General features: G+C 42.8%; 1 long non-coding RNA gene across 1 annotated transcript; it reads left to right on the top strand.

Moving 5' to 3' along the window:
- Nucleotides 1-1,170: 1,170 nt before the first annotated feature.
- Nucleotides 1,171-12,367, top strand: LOC132363554 (uncharacterized). Its single transcript, XR_009502604.1, has 3 exons — nucleotides 1,171-1,249; nucleotides 5,797-5,831; nucleotides 12,092-12,367. It is a non-coding gene; the product is annotated as an uncharacterized LOC132363554 (long non-coding RNA).
- The last annotated feature ends 2,175 nt before the right edge of the window (nucleotides 12,368-14,542 follow it).

The raw sequence follows: 14,542 nt of genomic DNA, 5'->3' as shown, positions 1-14,542 counted from the left end.
AGGGCGCCTCGGCTCCGTGGGTTGGGAAAGCTCATAAGTCATTTATTGCCTCCTCCCGCCAACACGGAGGGAGCTTGCTGGCAAACCTCAAGGCAGAGTTAAGCAGTGAGTGTGGGCATGCAGGGTTGGCCCAGACTTGGGGGGAAGCCAGAGACCCAGAGGGAAGGCGAGAGAAGTGGCGACTGTTGGGGCCTGCCGGTTCTCAGAGGCTGGGAGCAACTAGGGCAGGGGGAGAGGAAGATGGGCTTCTGAGCAGAGGAGGGATGGCTGCGGAGTGGGGAGGGGGCGTGGAGGAAAGCCCAGGGGAGGGGAGGGGGCACAGAGTGCTGTGCATTCAACATGGCAAACTCCCTTGTTCTGTGTCTCCCAAGAGAGCATTAGGAAAACACCTATTGCTCAGTAATGGAAGACGACAATGGAATAAACAGTGTTGAGTCCAGTGGGGAGAGAACTGGGACCACACACAGGGCCTTGTCAGATCTGGGTCACATCGCATCACCAAGGGGACTGCGGAACTGGTTTCTTCCACTGCTAGCTTTATACATCTCTCTTTTCCTCCCAATCACGTTTTCTTGTTTGGCCCATTCTCATCCTGGCTGAGTCCCAAATGGACCCTTCTGCCCGTTCGGTGCCCAAGTCTCAGCCTTTTCTGTATATAGAACATCTTTCCCTTAGAGTCTCAGCACAAATTACGTCCCTGAGTGGCATGGCAGCATTCAAATTGATGAGAACCTCTTAGTGCCTTGGATTCGAGTGCAGAATGAATGCTTCAAGACAGGGGTCAGCAAACTTTTTGTGCAAAGGGCCAGATAGATAGTACATATTTTAGACTTTGCCAGGCAAAAGTGAGAATATTATGTAGGTATTTATAGAACAGGAGAGAAAACAAATTTTCACAAATTTTATACATAAAATTCAAAACTTTATAGACACTGAAATTTGAATTCCATGTAATTTTCATGTGCCACAAAATATTCTTCTTTTGATCTTTTTACAATTATTTAAAATTATAAAAGCCATTCTTAGCTTGTGGCATGTTTAAATAACAGGTGGTGGGCTGGATTTGGCCCACTGGTTGTAATTTGCGAACCCCTGTTTCAAGAAGAATGGATCATGTTACTATAAAGGAAGCTGCACTCACAACACCCTGTTCTTCCCATATCTCTGCAGACTTGATTGTGACGATCTGGATAAAAATGCTGGTCATCCAAACCTCAGTTCCACAATCAATGCCTGTGATTCATGACAGGTAGGCAAAATGACAGAGTTATAGAATTCTCCACTCTTCTTCCAGGTAATTAGGCTGCAGGCCCAGATGCTTTGGTAATTAATGCTGGCATATCCCTTAAGCCCATGCATGCCCTTTATCAGAAGTCTGCACCCGGGACCACAGTGGTGATCTTACATTTTCATGGCAACACATGGTTTTAAAAGCACTTTAACATACAGTATCTCATTAGAGCTTCTTAACAACCCGAGAGGTAGAAAGGGTGATTATTATTCCCACTTCATGACTGAAAGAACCTAAACAAAACCAAAGCTTCAAGAAGTTGTGGAGCTGCCTGTGATCAGTTATGCGGTGGTGGATGGAGATTGGACCTCAGGTGTTGCTAGGAGCTGGGGATAGAGCAACAAAGACAAGCCTGGAGCTTCGGTCAAGAGGGGCAACAGCCCACAGAGAAAATAAAGTAATCCTACAAACATTAAAAGAGTTGGTACCCCTATCAAGATGAAAAAGCACACCCTCTTTGAATATATTCAGAAATATTTAGCCTTGTTTATTGTAACCCAAAAGCATATCTTAAGGTAAAAGCCTCCAAAAGCTGAATAAATCCCGAAGAAAGATAAAAAGAATAAAAAAAAAAAAAAAAAAAAAAAAGAATAGACTTCAAGGTAATAATTATACTTCCAAAAACAGTCCCAGGATGCTTCTAAGGGCCGGTACCTGGAATGCGTATTTTGTTATTATTGCCATATATGTGAAGATCTTAAAGCAGACAGCAAAGAGAATGCTAAGAAAATCACAGTGCACAGGCTGACCCTCAAGGACAGCGTGAATTGGGACTCAAAGGCGGTGATGGTGGCCAGTCCTCACAGACCCCAATGAGATCACAGTGTCCTGAGACTTTAATGGGCCACGACAGGTTAGTGGCCCGGCCATCCGGCTGCCTGCCTAGAGCCGGCTTCCTCGTGGGGAGAGGTCAGGGGAGCAGGAACAGCCTGCTGCTGCCGTCTGCTTCTCTCACAGCCACACAGCGACATCACACAGGCCCAGAGTCCTTTGAACACGGCTCCCAGGAAGTGTCACTCGGTGACAGAGCTGATGCCCTTGGAGGGTAGTGGATAAGAGTGAGAGCTCTAGAGTCCCGCTAACCTGGGTTCAAATCCCAACCCTCCTCTTACTGACCTGGACCTTGGAGAGCCTGCCTCCATGTAGTTCATGGTTTATAAGAGAGGCTGACACAGCGGCTGCACGGTTGGCTTGCGGGAAGCACTAAATGAGATAATGCATGGAAAATGCCCTGCACGTAGCCTGGGCTCTTGCTATGGGTGTTATTTATTAGGCCCAATAGCTAATCTGAAATAGCTAATAACTCTCTGGAGAGGCAGCTCCGCCGCAGAAGAAAGAGCATTAGGCTGGGATTCAAAAGGCTTGGGTCGCACGTGAAATTCTGACCCTTGGGAGAGGTTAAGTGATCTGAAGAAAGCCAGCCCCGGAGCCCAAGCTGCCTCCTCTAAGAAATGGAATTAATAGCGTCTATTTCACAAGGTCGCTGGGAGGAGTAAGAAAGACAGGGTGCGAGATTGCTTTCTCTATTATATTATTATATAGTGCCACAAAAATGTTCACAGCAACGTCTCTGAACAAGCAATATATACATATTTATGTGTGCACCACATCTCGTTCCATAAAAGATTTGAGACATTCTTCAAACCTCAAGCAGAGCTCAAAACCCACATGAATAAAGAGAATCCACATGAAATAATGAACCATAAATATGATTTAAAAAGGAGGACCCAGAAATAGGTAAAAGTAGGAACAAAAAGATCCAGGAGAAATAAACATTCAAAATTGTGGGGCGGAAGATTTTATCTACTGTACTGCTCAAACTGAATATCCAATTTATCTCAAGTTTTCTGAGAGTCCAAGGGAAAAAAGGGAGATGTGGTTTTTCATTCTTATTGAAAAAAATACATACAGATGTATCTCACCCTCTCCTCTCCCCTCCCCACCTCCATTCTTCAAGAGAAGCAGTAGTTTGCAACCCTTACTTCAACCTTGCCAAGGTAAGTACTATTTAGAAATGAAGAAACCAAGCCTCAGAGAGGTTGCCTAGCTTGCCTGAGATCACACAGCTAGTAGGAGGCAAAGCCAGGCTTCAAATTCAAGTTCAAAAGCACCACAGCCCTGTTCCTCCCACCACTAGGAGTGAAATTGTTCGGCAGGTGTCTTCCTGAGCTGCAGCAGCCGGGGAGACTCTTTCTTAGAATCAGACAGAGACTGTCTTGGTGCCCCAACTGTCTGTCCAAAGTGTGATTCAGCAGAAAATTACTGTTTCAAGGCCAAAGAAACAGACATAAACCCTCTCGTTGCTGCAGTGCCGGGCAAGCTGAACCAGCCTTCCTGGAGGGCATAGCCTGGGGACACAGAGGAAGGAAAGAGGCAGTTTGCTGTCCTTGGGCTTGGAAATGAACTCAGCGCAGGGCACTTGCAGAGGTGTCCTCCTCAGCCCAGAGTTGCTGAAGGCTCGTGTGATGTCAGTGTGAGCAAGGGCACAACAGACTCTCACAGAAAGTACTCTGAAACAAGAAGGAAGATTCCAGCTCAGCCCTGGGTGGGGCAAGAACAGGGTAGAGCACATTCGCCAGCAGGAATGGAACAAAGGCAAGAGGAGGAGTAAAACAAAACGATTCTCAAAGTCCCAACCAGCCAGGCCTTTTATTCAGGTCTAGGAACTGATACCACAACCCCATTGTCCAGAATCCCCCGTCATCGTAACTAAGCAAGGTTCAGGTTTACAGTATAGTGTAAAGTATATGGTCCCCACTGGTCTTTTTAATGGATCCATAAAGTCCTGAGTTAAGAGGCTCCTCCAGGCACTGTCATATTGATATCCAGACGGGAGGAACCTACCCATTATTGCAGCCCAGAGTAAGTGACACCCCTGCCTTTAACAAAGTTTATGTCTCTTCGGGTGGCTATAGATAATGTTAGCAGGGATCCCAAAATGCATTTCACAGTAGGTTCATAAAAGGTGCACTGAGTAACTGAGAGTACAATGTCTTCAAGCCATATTCCTACAGCACATGTGGCATCTAGTCTCATAAGGCTTTTCCTCTAGTGTCTAGATCAAAGCCAAGGGCATGACACCTACAGTACAGCTCAGGAAAGGCAATTCTGCAGAGGCCAAGACCACTTGTTTCAGTTCTGGGCCTTCCGATGTCAACTTTGATCAAAGGATAGACTTTATGTGGAGTTGGGTCATATGTATGTCATATATTTTAAATGACTGTCCAACAACCTCAGCCTGAGATTTTGATGAGAATTGGACACTTGACAGTTTGGCGTTATATTTTTGGACACTGTCTTATATTAAAGAAAGGCAGTATGTCAATCAAGGATAGAAGAGTGTCCTTTGGAAATAAAAAATAAACAGATGGCAATTTGATACTATTTTATGAAATGCGAATAGACAAAATATGCTATCTACTTGGATTGATAGCCATCCGACCACTGCATGGAGGCCAGATGCAGAAAACTAGAATTGTGCTCAGAAAATAGTTTGGGGGCTTTTCTGCTACTTGAAAAAATGATTAAAAGTCCTGAAAATTTTACACTGTAGAGCATGAAAAGAAGCTTTGGGCCTGTAAAGTGTTGGAGCAGTTGTTACTTGTTCCCCTCAATGACTGTATAAAACCTGGATAATATGCCCACAGATAACATAGTTTTGATCAAAGCAGTGTTCTGATGAAACTGCCAGGATGCATTAATTGAAAGATGTACTTGTTTTAGTTTCTAAATAAATGTACCTGTTTTATGAGATAATTGGTTATGAACCAATTAGGTTTTGGACAACATCTGCCAAAAATGATTTTAGTTGGGTCCTGTGATTAATTAACTGGAGGTCCTCTGAATCAGAAGGGTTTGCTCATTATTGAATGTAATTTGGAGGAATTTGGGCCATAAATCCCTGACTGTGAGGACTATTCCACTTTAGTCCTGGTGTTTAGAGTGGGCGTTACAGTGTTTAGGAGAGGGCCCTAGCCTCTAGTTCACAGCACCAGTGAAGAAGGACAAGAGTTAAGACGTGACCAAGACAAAAAGAAATGTGAGGGGACATTTCCCAGGCCCAACATTACCCAAATAATTGGAATGCCACGTTAGGAAGTCCAGAAATATCAGAGCCTCACAAACAAGTCATTAACCACTCTGCTAGCCAGAATCTGGTTTGGGGAGAAAAGTTGTCATGGCCACATATTATATTTCTGTCCTTTTGCTTTGCACATTTTTGCTCAACCAAGATACCACTAGCATAACTAGAAATGTGTGAGTCTTTTCAAGGAAAGACCTCAGGTAAATGATGGAATCCAGTCTATTGTCAATCAACAAAAGGTCACCTTTGTCCTTTGGGATGCTGTGGGGTTACCAAAGGAATGAGACACCCCACTTACCTGCCTTACATCTTCAGCTCTCCGAAGTATAGCCCTGACTCAGAAGTAAGTATTAGAAAGCCTCACTTATGAAACTCTGCCCTGAATAAAGCCATGTATTCACTTCCCTGGTTCTTCTCTCAGGTTTATTGGCTCTCCTGGACCAGGCTTCTTAACAAGTAAGTACCTGACTCTGGTTTCTCCTTCTCTTCAGATGAGAAGCAGTGTAGAAAGCCAGGAAGAGAAAGAGGATGTCCCAGTGGGAGCTAGAGACATGGTCAGAGCCAGTGAAATGTTAAGTCTAGAGTCATAACAATGATAAAAAAACAATTCTAGACATGGAACCATATTTTATATAAGAATCAAATACTGTATATTCATGATAATAACTCTGAATCAGGAACTGGCTAAAATGCTATTTTCCAGGGCATTAAATAATGTGTTAAAATTGACCATAAAATAATTGGTAGGCTCAAAATCAAATAATATTGTAGCAGGAAGTAGATTTTACCATATGAAGAAAAACAGGTTTGCACCAAAGGCAGACCAAAAATAAGAGGATAATGAAAAAACAAGAAAGTAAGAAAGGAAAACGTTGATTTGACAGCAACCACTTTCCATAGGCTGTAACAGAAGGTAAACCTCTGGCTTCTCACAAAATCTGGATCACAGGAGCTCAATGTGGTTCTTACACAAGACTTAGAAGAAATCACCAGCATTAGGGTTTCCATCAAGGCGGAACCTCCAGGCAACAAGCCTGGAAGCTCAGGACACACACCGCTCTTAGAAAGGTGTGTTCATGCAGGGAGGTGCCTACACAAGGACACTTGTGCACAGAAGCCAGCAGCACGGTGGCCCTGCCTGGAGGTGGTGCAGGCTGCTCCCAGTGTATGCTGAGGGGAGACAAGTTGTACCAATAGACAAGCCCAAATATGTGCATTTGCTCACATTTGGGGGGGGTTGGGACAAAGTCATGTAAAGAAAGCAGTGCAGCTTGACTGAGGTTCCCCTGTCTCCTCCCCACGTTCACCCATCAGCAAGGTCTAGGGGAGTTTGTTTGAAGATGTTAAACTGGGATCATACCATGACAACCTCTTGTTTTTGCTCAGTAACTAGGGAGCAGAAATGAGTTTCATTTTCTCTATTTTTGAATCTATGGAAATGTATACTCCATAGCTGAAAGATTTTCATTAAACTATATTTAAAATAATAGAAAAAAATATTTTTGACGTTTACTTAGTTAACTTCTGTGTAGTGGTTATGTATCTGACAAAGCAAGTTCAAGTCCTGGCTTAACTCTTACTAGCTGTGTGACTCCAGGCAAGTTGTTAATACTTTATCTTTTTTTGTTTTTAATGGAAAAACAGGCCATTTCAAAACCATGAATACCACTGTGGTTGAGAATATGTGTCCCATCTGAGGGGCAGCACTGGGGACCCCATCGTCTGCCAATGCCCCTGCTTCTGGAATCTCATGCTTGGTGGGTGTCAGGTCCTCTCTGATGTCTATCCGACTTGTGGGGAGAAGGGGTAGAGGGTAAGCTCCCACATAAGAGTACAGCAGGGGCCCCACCTGGCCTGCTGGCATTTACAGAGGCTGCCAAAGTAGCTCTTCGCCTATGGAAGGACAACCCCTTCAAAGGACATTTTTTTTTTTCCTGGCTGTTGTCTCAGAGTCTTACCCTTTCTCAGCCTCAGTTTCCCTGAAAAGACCAGGAAGTACAATAGTTATACTCAGAGGGATTGGCCCAGGGCTGCACGAGAAATGAGAGCCATTTCCTATTGATTTCTTACTGATTCAGCCACATCTGCGTTCTCAGAGTAGAGCTATTTAGAGAGTAGACTTGACTGAGAGTGTTTTCTGGGGTAAGTAAGGCCTAAGTGGACAACCTCCTACTTTGTTTCTCTTCTTCAACGATGGGGTCTAGAGAGCCTCCACTTTCCCATCTTTGAGTTCATCTGTCCTCTGCTTGCACATAATCTTGAATTCTGCTGCCAGAGTCAACAGGAGCAAGAGGCAGCCTTTCAGACCTAGTCACGCCCAGTCTCCAGCTCCTACCAGTGAATGCGCATGTGAGAATCAGGGCTGCCCAGATCCTCTCTTTTCCTTGCATGGTGAAGAGTGCCTGGTGGTCGCCATGACTCTGTTCAGTCCTGGAACCCACATCTGGTCATCCTTGGTCTGAACTACATGGCCTTGGAAAATCCATGCTGTCACAGTATGAAGCCACTGGCTCCTTTGGTGCTGGCCAAGGTGCTGATCATATGGGAGCCAGAACCCAAAAGTCTTCCTGCAAATGCAACTCCTGCAAGGGAATGGAGCTGAACACCTTGTCCTGATTGGATGACTCAGTAACCTGCTACTTAGGAGGGGCGATCATCACTATGCTTCCACATCTCCTGTGGTGACGCCCTCTCAGATGGGGTTGGGGAGGGAGAGTGGGGGATAGGTGCTCTAAGGGCAGCACACTCAGCAAGAGCATGCAGTTTTATTTTGAGTAGAGGAACAGATGGGGTGGAGGGAGAGAAGCTTGGGGTTCAGGTTCCTAGTCTGGAGGCCAGGGTGCTCCATGGAGGTAGTTTGAGGAAGGAGAGAGATGGCTTGGAAGTCCATAGGCCCTGCCAAGGCAGCAAGAAAGCATAGGGGATGAGAGGAAGGCAGAGATGGGGGACAGAAAGCAGGGGTTGGAGCCAGTAAGGTTTAAGCCTGGACTATAGCAGAAAGACCCATAGTAAGTGAGAGGAACATCAGGACCAGAGGGAAGGAACAGCCAGGAGAAGCATTCTAGAGGGTGTAATATCATGATGGCAGAAGGTCCCAGAGAGGGGGTATTGAGGAAAGTCAAGACTGCACAACACACTTTTGTATTTTCCAGTTTAGTTCCACTGAAAGAGATAACATTCTAAACAACTTTTTTTTTTCTAACTACTTAATTTTATTTTATTTTTTGGCCATGCTGCACAGCATGGGGGATCTTACTTTCCCAACCAAGGCTTGAACCCACGCCCCCCGCATTGGGAGCACAGAGCCTTAACCACTGAACCGCCAGGAAAGTCCCAGAGGAAAGTCTTCCCTCTCTCTCTAAGTACATTATAGTTATCTGAACTGTTAGTTTATAAGGCAAAATTCTTGTTTCCAAGGAGTTTATAACTTAGCTGATGATATATCATATTCACTCAATAGAGGGTTAAATAAAAATCCAAGTAGCACAGGTGAAGTGACCAATAAGTGGTATTCAGAATGAATGAGAGTTCTAATAAGGGAGACTTCACAAATGAGATGGAGTGATTGGAGGGGGCAACATGGAGAAACTGGAATCTGATCTGAATCTTAAAGGAGGAAGCAGGCTTTGGAAAGGTAGAGGTGGGGGCACAGGTGGGTCACGTAGGAAGAATGTCCTGTGGCAGAGTTGAGTGAGGTGTGTTATCAGCAGAAGTACGCAGGCTGGCCAGGGCTGGCCCCTCTGTAAAGGGGACAAGTGGAAGATGCTTGGAGGATAGCAAGGAGGCCACAGTGATGTACTCTCCCAAGGACACAGAGGAAAGAGGCCGTTCAATACATAATGGGCCAGAGCTTAGCTATGCCAGGTCACCTTAAATACCAAGCTGTATTACTGACCTAGGAGAGCGCACTGTAACACAAAACAATATATAAAATCAACACATAGGAAGAAAACAATCATAAAAAGTAGGGTTAGTCAGTCTTAAAAGCCTAGCAAATGAAATTTGGCCATCCCCATCAAACTCTGTCAAGAAGAGAGTTTTACCCAAATGATTTATAGTCTTCTGGTCTCATAGGTAAGAACATAGTATGGGGAGATGCCAGCCTCAGAGGGCTTGAGTAGATATTCAATTAGATGAATAAATAAATGAATAAAGGATCTTATTAAATATTCAATTAATCTGATTCTTCTTCTCTTTCTGACTCACCACACATTCTTTTGATTGTAACTTAGCATTCCTTTTAGATTTGCCTGCAGAGAGATAGTTACTGATCATAGATGCTTCATGTATTCTAGTCTCCACAACAAGAATTTCTTGCTGTAAAATAATAAACGGACATTCTGGTGTTCTACATCATGACTTTGGCTCATGGGAAAGATCCGCTTTTGGTTTCTGAGGCTGACTACCAGACACTAGATGGTGGTCAATTTGCTGGGACAAAAATCACCCTTGTGTAAGGTTTCTTGAGGACAACCTTGCTATGGTGGAGAAAGTGCTGTATGGAGCATGATTATGGAATGTCTTAAATGCCAGTGTGATGAGTATTGAGTTCATTCTGTAGGATTTTGGGTGTAGTTCAGGTCAACAAATACTTACTGAGCACTTGCTATGGGAAAGGCATTGCTGTGTGGGGAGGAAAGCATTCATAAACAGTCTGTGTGGAATCTACAATGTAGTGGGAAAGGCAGCTCCTCACAAAACCATTTATGACGGACATTGAGATAAAGGTATAAAATAGACTTCAGGAGGGAAGTGGCATTCAAACTGGGCCTAAAAGGAGGAGGATCATTTTTAACCTGCAAAACTAGGAGAAAGGCAATTTTAGGATATGCGAGCAACATAAGGGATGACAAAAACCCCATTGTGCCTGAAGAGGGATGATGGAAGGTTGGGTAGAGCAGACATGACCTTGATCAATGGGCTATCCTCCAAGTAATGGTGGTTTGTGAACAGGTGAGTGATGCAAATAGATTTTCTCTTTAGAAAAAAGTTAAAAGATCATGAATAATAGATTCTAAAAAGATATTTGGAAGGAGAAATATAAATTATAAGACTGTCTTAGGTATCAGGTGAAAGATGAGTAGGATGTTAAGGGAAGGTAGTGGGGGTGGAATGAAAAGGGCAGGTTCTAAGGAGAGTTCTTAACATGGTGGCCGAGGGGTTCCTGTAAGTCCCATGAATGAACTATGGGGATGTACAAACCTCAAAAGTTGTGTGTCAAATTTTGTGGAAGTGTAAGTATGAATTTAACTGGGGAGAATATTCTGTTAGCCTGCATCCCCCAACAAGCAGATGCCAAGATCATATTAAATATTTAAGAAATTTCTTAGCTAAAATGCCTGTGGGAGAAAATGGGGAGGGAGCTGGAAGAGGCTGGGAGAGTCTTCAGAGAGAGAAGGAAGGAAGGAAGTTCTGGTGGAATCCTTTCAGAATGCCATTCCATCTAAGGAAGCTTCAAAAAGGCCACAGTGGAATCCTCCAGCCAAATTACTAATCAGGGGAGTCCCTAGTCTCCCAGGAACAGCTGTGCCTTAGTATTCCTGCTGTGTTTAGTAACCGTCTGGGAACAGCCCGTCAGAAGCATAGCTGAGGTGCAAAGGCAGCAGCTCTGCTTTGAGCACAGCAGCCAGGGCCCCCGGTGAATGGCGCCCCCTGCAGCTGGAGATCTGAGAGGCTCATTCTCATAACCACCACAGGGGCACACGACCTTTATTGGATTCCCAAAGTGGTTCATGACCAAAATGGGGATAAAACATCACCTTTCTAGAAGTTGTTGAGGTAAAGTTAACAATGTGTGCAAATAATTTTCTGCGTATCTAGGAGAATGATGGTGCCATTGCCTAACACACGGTGTGTAGGATAAGACATAGTGCAAGAAAATGTGCTTTGTTTCTGCCATGTTGTATTTGAGATGCTGGTGAGAGAGCCCATTAAATACCTACCGAGCAAGCCGGAACCTCAGATGGCGCAGTTTGAGCTGCAACTCTGTGAAAGACAGTGTTCATGGAGAAATTGAGGTGTCAATAGAAACAATAGACAGGAGTGAGTTTCCCTCAGGAAGAGGTAGATTGAACAGAGCAGATGGTCAATTGTCTATTTTAGAGGGGGCACTGGGGCATGACAGTCCAGGTGTGTTGCTGAAAGAAGAGAGGGTAAGGGTGAGGAGTGATCCAAAAGGGAAGGAGATAATCACTAAAGCACTTGTATCCTAAAAGCAATGAGGACAGGATCTAAAAAACAATGAGGTTGTCAAAAATGCCAAATGCTTGCAGAATATCAAGCAGGGAGAGGTCCAAGAATGATAGCCATATTTTAAGAAGAAAAGAATCATGAAACGGAGGCCTCATCTTCATCACTGTATTACCTATGTGTTTGCAATCTCCCTGCATTTTCGCGAATAACTTTTTTTCAATTTTTTCTCAACTACAAATCAGGAATAAGTGGGTGGTGTAGGAAGGAGGCTGGAAGAATCAGGGTCTATCACAAAGAAACAAATGGTGTTTCTTCAAATATGTCTGAGACATTTTTTTCGTCTTTATGTAATTTGAGAACTTGTCACCCAAACTGCACAACACAAAAACTAAACAACACCTAATACATGTTATGGTAAATATTTTAGGCCTAATGTATATTTATTTTGAAAGCTTACCATAGCATGTCTAGATGATTGGTATCATCTTTTTATTGAATTCACTGTTGAAAAACAAATTTTCTAGGGTGAAGATATTTTTCCCTGTGTAGCACGAGGACTGGAAATTTGTACTATTGTCTGATGCTTCAGAGATGCTTCTCGGTGCCAGTTATTGATCCATGTTGTTTGATGACTAAGCCTGTAAGTCCTATAAAGTGTAAGCGTATGGAAGATTGATTCAAGAGTTGTCCATTTGAACGGCATGTCTTGTCCTTTGCAAAATGGTAGTTTTGATTTTCTCCCCTAGGTTACTCATGCCCTTTCTATAAAGATCCATAAGACTCATCTACTTGATTTTTGTTCTGGGAATATTTTATCTCTAGTGTGAAATTTATAGTTTTAACTTATTAGAAAATGCAAACTTTGCAGTATAACACACTTCCCTTTCCCCCTTGTTACAGAACATTATTCTATACTTAATTATAATAATAGGCTAATCTTGATTCTGGTAAGATGACTTCTAGAGAAGTACCTGGTTAATATATACTTGCTGAATGACTGAATGAATGGATTAGTTCCTTTTGACCAACTCATTTCTATTTCTGATGTAGATGTCATATTTTACATTGTGCTTCAGCTTGTAAATTACTTCGGGTTATCTCGAAAGTAGACTGAGAATGAATCTTGAATTCAATCTACAAAACAAAGAAGCAAACTGCACCTACAAAAAAATAAATGAATGAAAGTACAAGACAATGAGTTTCTTTGATCTTTTTCATGGCTTAACATAATAGTGTAATCTACAAGAATACAACCAATGTTGGTTTCATCTTTATGGTAGGTCAAGAAGAAAAATCACCATTTCACCACTTTTAGTTAATACTTTGAGCTGGTTCAAGGAAACAAGGTCATAGGAGGAGTGCAGTCTTTAAAGACAGACAGATTATATAAAACTTACTAATGTTGTGACCTTGGAAAGCTAAATAGCTTCTCCGAATCTCATATTCTTTGTAAGACTGAAGCAATAAGGCCTCATATCTCCTTGGGTGGCATATGAGGTAAATGAGATAAAATATGTGACGCTCTGGACATATGATCTGACAAAGTTAAGTGTTCAGGGGACTTCAGATCCCTCCCTCCCTTTCCTGTAAGCATCAACACAAACAGAAATTCAATTATGGGAGAAGAAAGGCAATTAAGGAACACTCAATTTTCCTAGCTTTTATAAATCAAGAGCATATTTATGAGTTATATTTTAGTGTGTTTACTGGAGAAAACAAAAACAAGAAACAAAAACAAAACCAGTAAGGCATAAAACCTTACTGTTCTCTGGTATTATCATGACTGTAAAAGGCATTTTTTCATTGGCCATTTAAGATCTGGAGTTCCTGAGTCCTATGTGGAAGCCCACAAACCACTCACTCTGCTTCAGGTATTGACATTCCTGTGAAGAACAGATATTCTCTATAGGATTATTACTCATCATGACTGAAGTTCAACAGATAAATTAAAAACACAGCCACTCCTCAGCCCTGGAAGTGACTCACTTCTCAAGGAATGCTCCCCCTTAACTTCAAGATGGGCTGAAAGATGCCCTGAATCAGAACTGCTCCTTGTCAAAGGGGCCTCTGGACCATTCCCAGAAGAAATTGTGGGTTGTCTAATAGAACTGCACAGGCACTTGGCCGAGTGCTTTTTGGAGCTTGTCCTGCAAATTCCTGTAATTTGCACCAGGTCACCTGCTATCCATTTTAGCTGACTGAACAGTTTGAATCACAGGTGTGAAAAGGCAACTGAAGCCATAGTTAGCAGAGACCTTCCAAGAAGGTGCTATTGCCATTCTGACTGTGTGTAAGTGGGGTCATGAACTACAACAAGCTCTTTACTTTGCAGAAGACACACACACACACACACACACACACACACACACACACACAATTTATTTAAGAATAATATTGGTTCAATAACCAAAAACAATCTGATTTAAAAATGGGCAGAGGCTCTGAGCACACATTTTTCCAGAGAAGACATTCAGATGGCCAACAGGCACATGAAAAGATGTTCAACATCACTAATTATTAGGGAATGCAAATCAAAAACACAATGAGATATCACCTGACATGTTAGAATGGCTATTATTGAAAAGATAAGAAATAACAAACGTTGGCGAGGATGTGGAAAAGGGGGAACTTTTGTGCACTGTTGGTGGGACTGTAAATTGGTGCAGCCACTATGGAAAAGAGTATGGAGATTCCTCAAAAAATTAAGAATAGAACTACCATGTGATCCAGCAATTCCACTACTGGGAATATATCTGAAGATCATGAAAATACTGATTCGAAAAGATAAATGTACCCCTATGTTCATTGTTGCATTTTTTATAATAGCCAAGATATGAAAGCAACCTAAGTGCCCATCAATGGATGAATGGATAAAGAAGATGTGGTATATATGCACAATAGAATACTACTCAGCCATAAAAAAGAAAGAGACCCTTCCTTTTGCAACAACATGGATGGACCTTGAAGATATTATG

The sequence above is a fragment of the Balaenoptera ricei genome, chromosome 3 (assembly GCF_028023285.1).
Source record: "Balaenoptera ricei isolate mBalRic1 chromosome 3, mBalRic1.hap2, whole genome shotgun sequence".
Lineage (NCBI taxonomy): Eukaryota > Metazoa > Chordata > Mammalia > Artiodactyla > Balaenopteridae > Balaenoptera > Balaenoptera ricei.
This window is presented reverse-complemented; position numbering and strand designations above follow the sequence as displayed.